Source organism: Bubalus bubalis, chromosome 3 (genome assembly GCF_019923935.1).
Source record: "Bubalus bubalis isolate 160015118507 breed Murrah chromosome 3, NDDB_SH_1, whole genome shotgun sequence".
Classification (NCBI taxonomy): Eukaryota; Metazoa; Chordata; class Mammalia; order Artiodactyla; family Bovidae; genus Bubalus; species Bubalus bubalis.
Window position 1 is genome coordinate 85,061,903 of NC_059159.1, and position 15,219 is coordinate 85,077,121.

A 15,219-nucleotide genomic window follows, 5' to 3' on the forward strand; every position below is an offset into this window, starting at 1 on the left:
ACAACCATGTCACCCAGTGGCTATAGATATTGAATAGATACTCTACATGAAAGCCATTTATATAGGGCCTAATGGAGAAGTTCTATGTAAATGCTCAACTTTCTTCCCTTTCATTATTTTATCTGCTGTCCTAACAATTATGTAAATATTCTACATGTGGTATTTTTTTTTACTTAGTCTTCAAGGTCAAGGTAAAGTACTTTTAAATCAGCAGTTATAAAGAGTTCCTCCTGCCATTGTTTTCATTGTGTCTTTTTCTCAATAAACTGCACAACTTAGCCTTCAAATTTACATATCTGATTTTTGTGAGCAGAGTATTTACTAACATATAAACATGGAATAACTGGAATTTTTGATATTTGTCTTTCAACCTATTATTTATAGACAAAAACTCCTGGATCTGCTAAAATTTATCAGAATTTGAAGGCCTGAGTTGGTTGGTTCCCTGCTTCCCCCTCTTCTAAGACCAGAGGTGGAGGATTGCATAATCTAAAACCAAAAGGAAATGATTCATACTAGGGAAATCTCTGATAGCTCAGGTTCAAGATCTTTTATCAGAAGGGTTTTGTTGTCATTGTTGATTCACTTGTTCAAATATGTATTAGGCATTAATTAATTATGTATGGTGCTCCATGCAAGGCACTGAGGTGAGTAGTCCATGCTCTCAGGGAATCTCTAATCTGGAAGGGAGAGAAAGCATGTATTTAAATAGCCATAATGCAAGGTAAACTTTGGTAAGCACCACAGGAATGCTGAGGTAAAGTATTATAGGATTTCAATTGATGAAAAAGTAATTTCCTATTGAGGGGAGGTGGAAGCGCTTTTTATATTTTATTAACGGTAAAGGAAGAGCTTAGAAGATGCTGCCATTAGGTGAGACTTAGGTTATGCATTAGCGACCTAGGACCTCAGTCATGAGGAGAGAGAGCTTAGGTGACTGTGGTGCTTAGATCCCAGGAGCCTCAAAGGCTCCAAGGACACTGTCAATCACAGATCAGTATGGGACAACACTTTGGTGCACTTGGCCCATCCTCAGTTATGGCTCAATTCACCATGCACTCGAGCCTTTTATTTTTCTGACTTCCTGGCTAGCTGATGAACTCCTGGAGTGCAGAGACCATGTTTTCCTTTTCTAGTACAGAGCCAGGCTCTATCAAATTATGCTCCACACACGACTGTGTTACGGAAAGGAAGACTTACCAAACCAGAGAAGCCAGGAAGGAAGAATGGGTTTCGGCATTGCCTGTGTAGTTTAAATGCTTCAAAGATAGAAGTGTCAAAGTCTGGCAAGGATAGCGCACTCAGGTCAGGTAAGCAGGAGGCTGGGGCTGGAAGACTCCCAGAAAAGACCAGAGTTGGCTGGGCTACAGTGGCACACTGAGCCCCGGGGAAGGTGAGACTATGGCATTACTCAGCCTTGCTCGGTGAAGAAAGCTCTATTCTTCTCTCTTGGCCTCTGGCTTGAGGTTAGTGGTAGTGACATAAGGCTCAAATTCAGGCATGTGGGTATGAAGATGCCTAAAAGAGGGGGGGGAAATTGGAGTGAAGAATTGACTCAAGAATCATAGCTCAGAGAATTCATTTCGGTTTTCTCCCAAATCTTCTGGCTGCATATTCTTCTAAAGGGGTAAGTGATCATTCTGAAAATATCTGAAATGCTCAAGGGGTAAATAGATAATTCTTTAAGAATAATATAGAAGTGTAGTTTGGGAAAAGTACGGGTTCTTTTCTGTCTTCTGAAAGGTAAGATATGGATAAAAGTATATTACTGGCCAACTAACTTATTGCTGTAAGAATTGGGAGGCATGAAAAAATTCTAACCCTGGGGAAAATGCTATCTCCACACCCTCTTCCTTTTCACTATATATTTATTTTTAGGCATAACTGTGGGCCCGGTGCACAGTGTTTTCCAGAAAACAAGAAAGGAGTTTGTAGAAGAGGCCAATATAGCAGACTATATATTCAAGGACAGAAATTTAGTCAAGTGTCTCTCAAATTAAGCTTCTTAGACTAGTCTGCTTCAGAAGCACCTAGCATGTGGATTAAAATGCTAATTCATCAGCCCCATCAAAGACTTAATCAGAATCTCTGGGAAAAAGGTTCAGAAATCTGCATTTTAAACACACCCCAAATAATTCTGGTGTACCCTAAAATGTGTGGACCACTGCTACATTCTGTAGCTTCTATGAAACCAAGGAGTGCCTTTCCTCGGGTTTGAATATTAAGCTACCAAACCAATGCTTTCTAAGGCCTCTTTCTGCCATAAGCCCTGGAGCAGGGAGCTGGAAAAAGAGGAGGCAAGGCTGAATGAGACAAAATAGGCATTGAAGGGTGATGCACACGGAGGTGTTGGGGACATCTTAGGAGCTAAATACCAGGGTCAGGGCAAGCTGGAAATCATCGTTTTGAGAGACAGACAAAGCAGACAGAAAGAGGAGGTGCCAAACGGCTAATCAATGTAAATGATTAAAACCCCAAGTTAAAAATGAGGGAGCAGATCTGCAAAAGTGAAAGAAGGCCAGGCCAGTCAGGGAAGTGGGCAGCCAGGTCTGGGATGGCTACAACTGGCAGGATCCAAGTACACAAGGCTAACTCCCTCCTTGGTCAATAGCCTTTAAATGTTTCCTCTAATAACAGCAACTAGTGGAATATACAGTAATATGCAGCCAACAATTTCCTCCCAAAAAACAATGTCCAGTTTGAGCTCCCAAGCACTGCAGAGGTGCTTGACTGATGATAATAGTTAACATTTATTGATGATTTCTATGTACCAGGAGCAATTTTAAACATCTTTCAAGTCATTTAATTCTCACAACCACCCTTTGAAATAGGTACTGTTAGTTTGGCCATTCTACAGATGAAAAATTGAGGTAGAGAAGTTGAGCAATTTGCTCAAGGCCATGTAGCTTCCAGGGGCAGAGCCAGGATTTGAAACCAGGCAGTCTCGATCCAGAGTCTGAATAATTATCTACTGTTTTTGCTGTCAGATCCAGAGTAGATATGGCTAAGGACTTTACACAGAAAACAACTCTCAGTTGCAATCAACTGTATTGATTCAATCACTAGTGTTTCTATTATAATATCTGTAAAATTAAGAAGGAAATTTAGAAATTTCTCTTAGCATGACTATAAACTGTTTCTGTTTAAAATGCATACAGTGTCTTATATATTAAAGCTAATATTTGACATTACAAGTATCAGATCTGTGATGTGATGTGGTTTTCAGAAGAAAGCATGCCAACATAATTTTCAGGGTAAGAAGGTAACCAGAGAACCAAGAACCTCCAAAGATACAAGTATGTGCATTTGTGTGTGTGTAACAAACTTCTACTCTTTTGTTCTGTATCATTTTCCTTTTCTTTCTTTATTTTTGGCTCAGATTTTGAGGACTTGTTCAAACATTTTTTAAACGTACTTCAGCACGTACAGAGAAGAAGCTATTCCTTTTATCTCACATCCTTAGAGTGTGTCTTCCTGTTTGAGACTCGAAGGCTCACCAAGGCCAGAAGGGAAGGGGAATACTTAAAGAAAGCAAGTCCAGGCTGATTAAGAAGGCATTATGATTATAAACAAAATGGAGCTACCCTCAAATTGAATGAAAAATAAACGAAACGTTTCCTAAAGATTTTATTTTATCACAGTTATAGTTTTATGCACATTTATAGATTGCTTTCTTTCCTTTTCAATATCCAGCATTCAAGGATATTCTGGTAAAGTCTAACCTCTCAAAATGCTGACAGCTATAGGTGACTGGTATATAGTTACCCTTAACTAAAAGATGTTCTGTTGTTCCTCATGCATAGCTGAAAACCCCTGAACATAGCCAGCAACTGAAACCACAAACACATTATCCCACACCGAAAGTCAGAACAATAGAAAGAGGGACAGAGACAAAGCTGTGGAGGAAAAAAAATGTGAATTTAACATTTTTCTTTATAGCCTAGAGAATAAAGACCAAAATAGTATGTTTTTAAGTTTATGTGAACACATTGAATAATTTTACACTTTCCTCTAAGAAGCTACAGGTTTAGAAATTCTCATTATGTATCCAGTGCATGGCATATACCATAGAAATTAATAAATATGAAAATTCAATATAAACTAAATTATGGCAGCAAAGATAAATGTACAAAACATATATGTTCTGACATAATTCTGTCACAAGGAAACTCTACTTTTCTTTCACTTTTTGTTTTTCTACTCTCTAAAAAGTTGTTATGACCCCTGTACCCAAAAAGCAGCTTAACAGCACAATTGTGTTCAAGGATAATTCTCTCTACTTATTGCAACACTACCAAGGCAGCCTTTTTTGATGATCCTCTCTTTCTCTTTCTATGTCTTGTTCTGTCAAACACACACATACACACACTCCAAATAAATTAATAAAATTAATTCCTGGCCTTTTGGTGAATTACAGGAAGTTTAATAAGAAACAAAGTTGTAGAAAGAACATAGTAAGAAAGAAGAGGAATTGTTGGCACTCCTTTTTATGTTGATCAGAATAGTTGAAAACTAAGGAAGCAAATTAATAAGTTCAAAATAAAATATTTAGAAATTATAGCCAGCAAAATTATATATGTTGACTCAAATTATAGCTACACTTTAGAACCTGTTAAAATCAGTTTCAGATTTATAGCACTCTTTCTAAATCACTTAAAATAGTTTTTCCCCCAGACATAGCACCTGAGCTGAATTCTGTGTGTACCAAGCAATTCTACCTACACATTATAAGGTTAAATCACATGTATGTTCCTTTGGACCTATCTGTATGTTGGAAGGCATACAAGTGATCGGAAAGACCAGGGGTAGAAAATGATAATGATTCCTGTCTCAACTCACAATCTCCAGAGTGGTTGTTGCCTTAAGGGTGTTAGTGATGTTTGCGTGAGTGTTTCCCTTGGCTTTAACTTATAAAATGACAATGATCCAGCAAATGCCTCATGACTGGACATGGACTGCCTATACTTAGAAGATACTGGGATGGAAGACTTCTATCACTTTCCAGTGCCTTTTTTAAACTTCCTACAACCCAGACTTGAGAGAAAATAAATCTGCTGGGGCAGTGATGGACTACATTATAGAAGATTCAGAAAATATCCAAATTAATTAAAACACATCTATATTACCCTAAGATTTTTTTTTCTTTTTTCTTTTCTTTGTTTTTCTTTTTCTCTCTTCCTTTCTCTTTTCCCTTCCTGTCCTTTCTTTTCAATTTTTATATTCTGCCTGATCTCCCCAAAATCCAACACTTCTGAACCAGACAGGCGACTTTAACTGATGATGGGCTGCCCATTAGGCTGTGCAAATAGCTCCCTGAAAAGTCAAGTAAATAATTAGGTGCGAAGAGAGGAGAATCCAAGAGTGTTACCAAGGTGGTAACAAAAGTTCACTTACCACATTTTTAATTGAATAGTGGTAATATAATTTGGAAGCACAAAGACTCACCTGATATTTAAGTGATGGTTTCTTAAGGAATAAAGAGGAATAAAGGAAAAAAGAGCCTTAGGAATAAAGAGCTTCCATCTGAAATTATTTAATGTGTTTGAGTCAAATCTACTTTTGGAAATAATAAACAAAAACACATCTAAAATTTGTTTTATTTATACTTAAGAATTCTGGAGAAACATTAGATACACACAAATTGAAAGAAATGAGAACAAGCTCTCTTTTTTTTTTTTACATGTACTCTTTAAATTAGGATTTCTTCTAGTTTAAGAGAAAAAACTGCCTGTAAAAAAGATTCAGTGACTTCTATGCTGGCAGTTGATATCATATATTTTGTAGGTTATAATACATATGTTCCTATCTTACTAAGTAAAACAAACCAGGTAGATAAAAGGTTAATCTCTTCTCTAAGATTAAATGTCTCAGTTTTGCGAAACTTTAAGAATACATAGCTTGAAAATAAAAAAAAGAATTGTATAAGAAAAATGTGTATCATAAGAATTTTTATAAATTTGTTTTACTTACTCTTAAAAGCAGTGTTGTCCCAAGAAACTTGAAAATCCCACAGAGTTATGTGGTCAGTAATATGCCCTGTACAAGAAAGAGTCAGCAATTCCTCTGGGAGCAAGTGACTTACTTTTATTATTTGAATTTTTGTTATTGGAATATTTCATCAGAATCACATGAAAAGCACTTCTTCTGACATTAGATGGTACCGTAGGGTGCTGTACCCTGCCTCCTTACTTAGTTGACTAAATAAATATGTTATTTTCTTTGATTCTTCTGGATTATCACATGGTACATGTGCAGAGCTGATCTCCCCCATACTCCAGTGCCAGGCGGTCAGTGTGATCATTTCTTGTTCCAGGAAAATTTTAAATTGGAGCAGCAGAATAGGCAAAGCTAGACCTAGTGGTAAATTAGTTTGATCAGCATTTCTCAGTGTTTACTCAAAAGGTTCCAATACTCCCTTGTGAATGCAGGCAGTGAGTTCTATTATTCTCAGTATGACCAGTGCCTCACACAATACTAGCTGCACAGTTGACTCTCAATGTGCAAAATTCAGGTATCATTTATTTTTCCACTTGGATAGCCTGACATGCTACTGGGGTTATGCCAGTGTAGGCTGCCTGCACTCAGATACACATATGTTCTTTCTCAAGAACTACAGAATCTTTGCTACCCTGAGACAGGAGTGAGAGGCCGAGTAGAGACATGTAGCACTAACAGACCGTCTCCTGGATCATGGCTGTAGGCTCAGTATTTTACATACACTGTGGTGTTTACTCTAAATTTTTATCCTCATTTTATAGATTAGAAAGTAGGTTCAGAACAGTTTGATCTCAAAGTCTTTCCTAAGGAGAACTGGGTTAAGATTAGAATTTAAATAAAAGTTACAACAAATAATAAGTCAACTCCATTTATTTGATGATGGTTGAGTAATTACCATGTACCAGAAAAGAATTATGTGAGTCTTATTAATTTTTTCTCTCTTCAATGAAATACATGCACACTATAAAATATTAAGGCAAGTCTTGGAATACAATCTTTGCAGGCCCCAACTCATACCCTCAATTACATTTTTAAGTCTTTAGTTTTATTAGAGAAATAAGATTCTTCCTGACTTATTTCTAACTGCATTTGAAAGGATTTATATAAGATTTATTTAGGGTGAAGCCCATGAAAGCTTGTTTTTTACTTTACTTTTTTTTTTTTTTTAGGCTCATGTCAAACTGAAAGAGAAAGTAAATCAGGCAAGGAAACCTCTGTGGTTTTTTCCTTTTTACTACAATAACACTCAAATGGTATGTACACAGAAAAGGCTGTATTTAAAGATTTGTCTATATTATTATATCACAAAATTAAAATTTCTAAATGGATTGAGATGAATACTTATGGGAGCTATGGAAAACTAAGGATTAAAATCCTTATATAAAAAAGGATTACACAAATGTATAAGAAACTTAGTAAGATCACTATGCATACATAGGAAAAAAAGATACAGTTTGTCCAAAGGGAGATAGAAGTGGCTTATGACAAAATTTTAAATCATTAATGTCATTAATAATTACAAATGAAAATTAAAATAATAATGACATTTAATTTTCTCCTATTAATTAGCATGAAAGTGAAATTCACTCAGTCATGTCCGACCCTTTGCAACCCCATGGACTATATAGTCCATGGAATTCTCCAGGCCAGAATACTGGAGTGGGCAGCCTTTCCCTTCTCCAAGGGATCTTTCCAACCCAGGGATCGAACCTAGGTCTCCTACATTGCAGGTGGATTCTTTACCAGCTGAGCCACAAGGGAAGACCTTAATTAGCATGGTTTGTTCAAAATATACAGTGCAGGTAGAAGTATAAATTTAGTCAGCAGATTTGGTGAAGCAGTTTGTAATTACGTATCAAGGAAGTTTTAAATATGTTGGTAGGGTTCTAATCTGAGGAAATATTCTGAAATACAAGCAAATATTTAAATATAAAAATATTCTTTTGTAAAGTAAAATATCAGGAAGCTTAAACATCCTTAAATAAGAAGCACATATGAAGGCCATTTAATTACAGTGGAAAATAAATTCTTATGACCTAATAATAATGGAAAAAAACAGGCTATAATACAACACAATATGATCTCAGGTGTAGAAAATGATACTTACAGAAAGATAAATAGCAGTGATAATAGTAGCTATTTCTATTTAATTATTGATGATTTCTATTTTTGCCATGTTTTTCTATATTTTACAAGTATGCTTTTATAATGAGAAACATATTATGGAAGAAAGAAGAAAAATCAAAATGACAGCAAAACTCAAATTATACAGATTAAATAAGATGCAGAAAGAGAATATGAATTTAATCCTTGACATCCCTGTTTGGCATAATGTTCCCTTGTAGTCCACCTAGGGTCAAAAATCCAACTCAAACAGGGCATTGGTTTACTAGACCACAGGGTTTATATAATAAGCCATGACTTAGTGGCCATCAGAGCAAATAACACCATTTAGGATGTCCAGGGCAGAGGAGGCTACAGCCCAGCCCAGTCTGAACTCATCAGACCCTGCATAGCATATGTGGTTAGTGCCTTGCACCACATCTGAAGCAGAATGGTGAATAACTAGAGTCTGTCCAAGACAGGTGGGCTGAAGTGGTATAATGTCTGGAAATCTTATGACTTATCAAATTAAAATTCCTCCTTCATTTCTTATTACTCTCATAATAAAGTCCAAAACCATATAAGATTCAGCCTCGTAAGACTCCCTCTCTTGCTCACAAAGTTCTAACCTCTCATGTTCTCTTTAATATACTCAATTCCTCCTCACTTCAGAACCACCCAAGTACCAACCACCCAGCCTAGAATGTCTTATTTCACCCCTTCCACCTCTGTCTCCCCCACACACATACTTTCTTGCCTGGCTAATTCCTAAATATTTTCAGGTCTGAGATCAAATATCCTTTCCTCACGGATACTTCCCTGACCACCTACCTAGGAAAAGTGCTCCTATTATACACTTTCATTTTCACCCTGTGGCTGTCTTTGGTTAATTGCCTTTCTATTGTCTGTATTTCTTGCAAGATGGTAAACTTTGTGAGGACACTGCTAAGAGTCTTATTATGAGTCTTAGTCCATTCAGACTTCTGTAACAAAATTCCACAGACCAAAAGCTTATAAATAGCAGACATGTATTTCTTAGGGCGATGGAGGCTGAGCTGTGCAAGATCAAGATACTAGCAAACTCAGTGTCTGGGGAGGATTCTTCCTGTGTCCTCCTGTGATACAGCAAGGGAGCTCTCTGAGGACTTTTTTTAATAAGGGCACTAATCTCATTCATGAGAGCTTCTCCACCTCATGATCACATCATCTCCCAAACATTCCCCTTCCTAACACTGTCAACATTGATAGGTTAGAATTTCAGCATATGAATTTGGGGGGAATGGAAACATTCAGTATATATCCCCAGAATGTAGTACAGTTTCTGAACCATACTTTGGGCCATTTGTTGAATGAATTCCATGAAGTGTATCTGTCTATTTTTCTGGCTACCCTCTACTTGTATAGTTAATTTCTCCTTAATGCTTAGAAAATGGGGTTAATCTGATAAAGAAAAGACAGGTAAGAGAAGAGGGAATATGATAGCTACTCATCACATAGACATTCTGTGCAACTCTATTTCTTAAAAGATATGTTATTTTACATGTTTCAATGCCATTCTCCCAAATCTTCCCACCCTCTCCCTCTCCCACAGAGTCCATAAGACTGTTCTATCATGTATGAAATGAGTTGCGAGTCCAGGTTCGATGCACAATACTGGATGCTTGGGTCTGGTGCACTGGGACGACCCAGAGGGATGGTATGGGGAGGGAGGAGGGAGGAGGGTTCAGGATGGGGAACACATGTAAACCTGTGGCGGATTCATTTTGATATTTGGCAAATCTAATACAGTTATGTAAAGTTTAAAAATAAAATAAAATTAAAAAAAAAATAAAAGATATGGAGAAATTTCTAAAAATTAGGTTAAAAATGAAATTAACACCCTTTGTAGTAATGAATTCCCTTTTATGAAGTGTGTGCAATTCATATTTTAACATAAGCATGGGTTAGAATTGTGAAAGAGATTCCTATATTGGGCAGGTGGATTTGATGACTCTTAGAATCAATTCAAAGAGTATGACTCTACGACCTAGCAATCTCTTTGGCTGTAGAGGCACTACATGAGAGAGAGATTTAAGACAAAACAGGGCATGGACTAAACAAAGACAAGCTTGGGGAAGAAAAGGAAATGTAACACTGTCTCAAAGCGTTTGATCTCAATCATTTCGAACCTTTTCTGAGGCTGGGGTTGGCAGGCCTCCCAGAGAAACCAACACAAAGCAACCTAACAGGGCATCACCAAACAAAAGGAGACCTAAGCTGAGAGATGAGAAGATGAAAGCCCTGCATTTAGATTTACCGAGGGCAGGAGGGGCTGGGGGCAGGAAAGACAGGCATTCTCCTCGGGGTCCTTTCAGTTCACTCAAAGGCACACCTCTGAAATGAACATCCTCCACAGAGAGAGAGGGTAGTTGCCTGAGTATCCAGAAGTCAGGGCATTAATAAACATGGCTTAAAGAATTGAGTTGAAATGTCAGTACAACCGCTTTATGTATCTTCACTATCCTTAACCCAAACTTGTGTCATCATTCTGGAATGGCCAAGACCTGCTCAACAAACCCAGCTTTTATCATCTCCTTTGTATCTGCTTAGTCAGAGTTCAGAAATCGTCCAATGGCCTTCTCACTCTCTAATCAAAGGAATTAATGTTGTTACGGAAAGAAAAACAACTTCCATTTGTTCAGAAAGAAAGACCCACACAATGCCTTTGAGGTGAGAAATCTGAGTTATGCTAAGTGGGGATTTTTCTCTACTATTCTGTGGAGATTCCCGATGAAGTTGAATACATTTCTTTTTTCAACTTTGACTGCTGCTAAAAATACTTAATGCGTACTGGATGCTCACCCTGTTGCAGGCGAAGTGCTGAGTGATTTGTACATATTATCCTCTAGATCCTAACAACAATCTAAAAGTAGATGCAATTATAGTGCCTTTTCTAGAAAGGCCCTGGAGCGGTAGGTTTTCTACTTCAAGTCTGCAAGCTTCTGAGGCCAAGTATGAGGAAAGTGTCACATATTTGAACATCACCTATTGGGTGAAGTTCAGCATAAAAATTTTGTGATCTGCCTTAACAGATGAATCACCCTCACACTCCTTGCTGATAGTGGACAGAAGTGGACCCAGCAAAGAAAGTTAGGCTCAGAGATGGTTCACATTTGCAAACTGGTGCTCTCTCTCCTATAAGAATTGGGAACAGTGACAGTATTGAAATGAGAAAATGTAATATTACATTTAGCTTTATCATAAAAATGCAAATAGTCTACAAAGTAGAGAGAATATCATAATAAACTCCCATATACCAATCACCTTACCTTAATAATTGCTATTATTTTACCATATTTCCTTCATTTATTTTCTCTTTGCTCAATTGTTTAAAGTAAGCCCCAAGTATCATGACTTTAGCCTCTAAATGTTCCAGTATGCCTCTGAAATTAAAGATATTTTCACTGTTATCTATTTTCTAGCTTTGTCTTGTCATTCATCCATCAACTCAGATTTTCTCACTTTGAACCTGGACTATGCTCCTTTTACTGTCTTACTTCCCTACTGTGTGTCAGCAGAAGAAAGCCATTGAATAAGCTATGCGTTGTTGGCACTGGGAATATAGAAATAAATAACACAATATCTCTACTCCAAAGAACTTGGGACCTAATGGCTCTCAGAGAAGTCCTCCATGATCTGCCACTTCTCATAATATACTACCTGTATGCCATGTCTGGATAGCCACTTACTTGGTCTGTTCCTTTTGTCTTTATTGACTATGTCAAAGCCTTTGACTGTGTGGATCACAAGAAACTAGAAAATTCTTAAAGAGATGGGAATACCAGACCACCTTACCTATCTCCTGAGAAATCTGTATACAGGTCAAGAAGCAATAGTTAGAACCGGACATGGAACAATGGACTGGTTCCGAACTGGGAAAGGAGTATGTCAAGGCTGTATGTTGTCACCCTGCTTATTTAACTTATATGCAGAGTATAGCATATGAAATTTAACTTATGTGCAGAGTACATCATGCGAAATGTCAGGCTGGATGAAGCACAAGCCGGAATGAAGATTGCTGGGAGAAATATCCATAACCTCAGATATGCAGATGACACCACCCTTATGGCAGAAAGTGAAGAGAAACTGAAGAGCCACTTAATGAATGTGAAAGAAGAGTGTGAAAAAGCTGGCTTAAAAGTCAAAATTCAAAAAACTAAGATCATGGCATCCAGTCCCATCACTTCATGGCAAACAGATGGGGAAACAATGGAAACTGTGACAGACTTTATTTCTTGGGCTCCAAAATCACCACAGATGGTGACTGCAGCCATGAAATTAAAAGACATTTTGCTCCTTGGAAGAAAAGCTATGATAAACCTAGACAGCGTATTAAAAAACAGAGACATTGCTTTGCCAACAAAGGTCCATCTAGTCAAAGCTATAGTTTTTCCAGCAGTCATGTATGGATGTGAGAGTTGGACCATAAAGAAAGCTGAGCAGAGAAGAATTGATGCTCTTCAACTGTGATGTTGGATAAGACTCTTGAGAGTCCCTTGGACTGCAAGGAGATCCAACTAGTCAATGCTAAAGGAAATCAGTCCTGAAAATTCATTGGAAGGACTGATGCTGAAGCTGAAGCTCCAATACTTTGGCCATCTCATGAGAAGAACTGACTCACTGGAAAAGACCCTCATGCTGGGAAGGATTGAAGGCAGGAGGAGAAGGGGTTTACAGAGAATGAGATGGTTGGATGGCATCACTGACTCAATGGACATGAGCTTGAGCAAACTCTCAGAGTTGGTGATGGACAGGGAGGCCTGGTGTGCTACAGTCCATGGGGTTGCAAAGAGTTGGACACAACTTAGTGACTGAACTGAACTGAATGCCTAAAAGGTATCATTTTAAGTATACAAATGCTACAACAAAAAAATAGTGTGTTGTAAAAATTAGAATGCAGAGCCTGGAGACAGGGGGTCTTACCAGTTATTAGCTCTGTGACCATGGGTAATTCTTTGTATCTCATCAGACTTTATTTCCTTATCTGTAAAATGAGAAGATTAAATAAAATAATTTCTATGACTTCCTCAGTTCAATTTTTCCCTTATTCTATTCCAAATAATTGAGTGAACCAAATTCATCAGCAAATAGTTTTTGTACCGTGGTATATTTTGTATTCAAAGCATTTCTGTCTGTATTGTTTCCTTCTACAGTGAATAAAATAGAAAGTTATAAAAGAAATTACAAAGAGAATTTTGTAACAGCTAGCAATCTACTTGTGCTGTAAGCTACATTGATTTTTCTCTCTGAAATCGCCCTCTAAAATCTAAGTTATTCCAAAGAAATCATTTTTTGTGTGTTTGGCTGTGATGACAAGGCCCAAATTGCAAATGAGTATTGTCACTGGTTATAGAGAGAAGTGTCTGGGGACAAAGCCAAGTGGAATTCTAATTGAACCCAAATTTCACCAGTCTTTTTTGGTCTCTCCACTACACAACTTTAACTCTTAACATTTTTAACATAAAAGAAAACACTGTTAACCATTATTTACCTAGGTTAAATGTGCCCACCACCTAGAAGTGAACTTGGGAATCCCTGATTACATTTCTGTAGTCTTAGCCAGTTTCTAGTATAGGGCAAGATTCACCTTTTTACATATATAATATATACTTTATATATATCAAAGTTGCCAGTGAGTAACTAAGTACTAATGGAATGTTCTCATCTCTAGGATTCCATCTGGTCTACCATTTGTGCACCTGTTCCCAGTTCCCTCCATTCCGTTGACTCTTTGTGACCCCATGGACTGCAGCACACCAGGCTTCCCTGTCCTTCACCATCTCCTGGAACTTGGTCTAACTCGTATCCATTGAGTAGGTGATGCCATCCAACCATCTTGTCCTCTGCTGTCCCTTTCTTCTCCTTCAAAGTTTCCCAGCATCAGGGTCTTTTCTAATGAGTTGGCTCTTCGCATCCGATGGCCAAAGCATTCTACTTTCTAGGATGTGTCATCCTCTTTCCTTCTGCTTTGCCTTTTACCTTATTTTCGCTCCTCTAGTCCAGTCCAGGGACCCCTCTCATGTTTCTCAGAATCCTCTGTTGATGGCAGCAGTTTTAAATTCTGATTTTCTGAAGGAAAACATTTATCTTTAAGATTTTGGGAGGAGGGATGGCTTGAGTGTTGGTGGTGGTAAAGAGATAAATACTAAAGAGCAGAATGTGAAATACAATAGTATTTGAGCAGATTTTAAGTTCCATTTCCCAGTCCCCTACTTGGGTTTTCTTCTATTCTCTTATTTTATCATTGAAAAGCTAGGCAATCTTCTCAGTCCCTCATTTCAGATCAGCAAAAGGTTTATTTTTCCAAAAATAACAGCAGGAGACAAATGTATGTATTTGGTACAAATATGGAGAGGTATTTTGATCACATCTGATAAAAATTACCCCTGAACAACAGAAATGAAAATGGAAAAATGTCCAAATTTTGACAGATGTTAGAATCCAGGATAATCTCTAAAAGATTTAAATATATGAAGAAACAGTGCAAATGATAGTCTTCCATACATATACAGAAATCCCATTTTCATAAGGAGTTGATGTTAGTTTGAGCCCATTCCATCTACAGTTTTCCAAGACTGTAAAATTAGAGCTCTTGAACATTGAACTTGTAGCATAAATGTTTCTTATAGGGTTATATTTAAAATAAGATGACAAGACGAAGTATGAGAACATAATTCTGAGAAGGCATTTAGCTTAGGAAACCAGAAATTGTACACCAGTAGAGAAAAAGTGCTCTTGCCTGGAAAATCCCATGGACGGAGGAGCCTGGTAGGCTGCAGTCCGTGGGGTTGCTAAGATTCGGACAAGACTGAGCGACTTCACTTTCACTTTTCACTTTCATACACTGGAGAAGGAAATGGCAACCCACTCCAGTGTTCTTGCCTGGAGAATCCCAAGGATGGTGGAGCCTGATGGGCTGCCGTCTATGGGGTCGCACAGAGTCGGACATGACTGAAGCGACTTAGCAGCAGCAGAGAAAAAGAATGATGTATCAATTAGCAAGCTATACTTTTCCTAAATGCCAAAGACATTAATATCTCAATAAGTGAAAAATATATTAAGAGTTGGTTAACTAATATC

At 37.6% G+C, this 15,219-nt stretch overlaps 1 long non-coding RNA gene across 1 annotated transcript; it reads left to right on the forward strand.

The window, feature by feature from the left end:
- Window positions 1–1,281: 1,281 nt before the first annotated feature.
- Window positions 1,282–14,937, forward strand: LOC112583860. Its single transcript, XR_003108139.2, has 3 exons — window positions 1,282–1,627; window positions 7,167–7,250; window positions 13,811–14,937. It is a non-coding gene; the product is annotated as an uncharacterized LOC112583860 (long non-coding RNA).
- The last annotated feature ends 282 nt before the right edge of the window (window positions 14,938–15,219 follow it).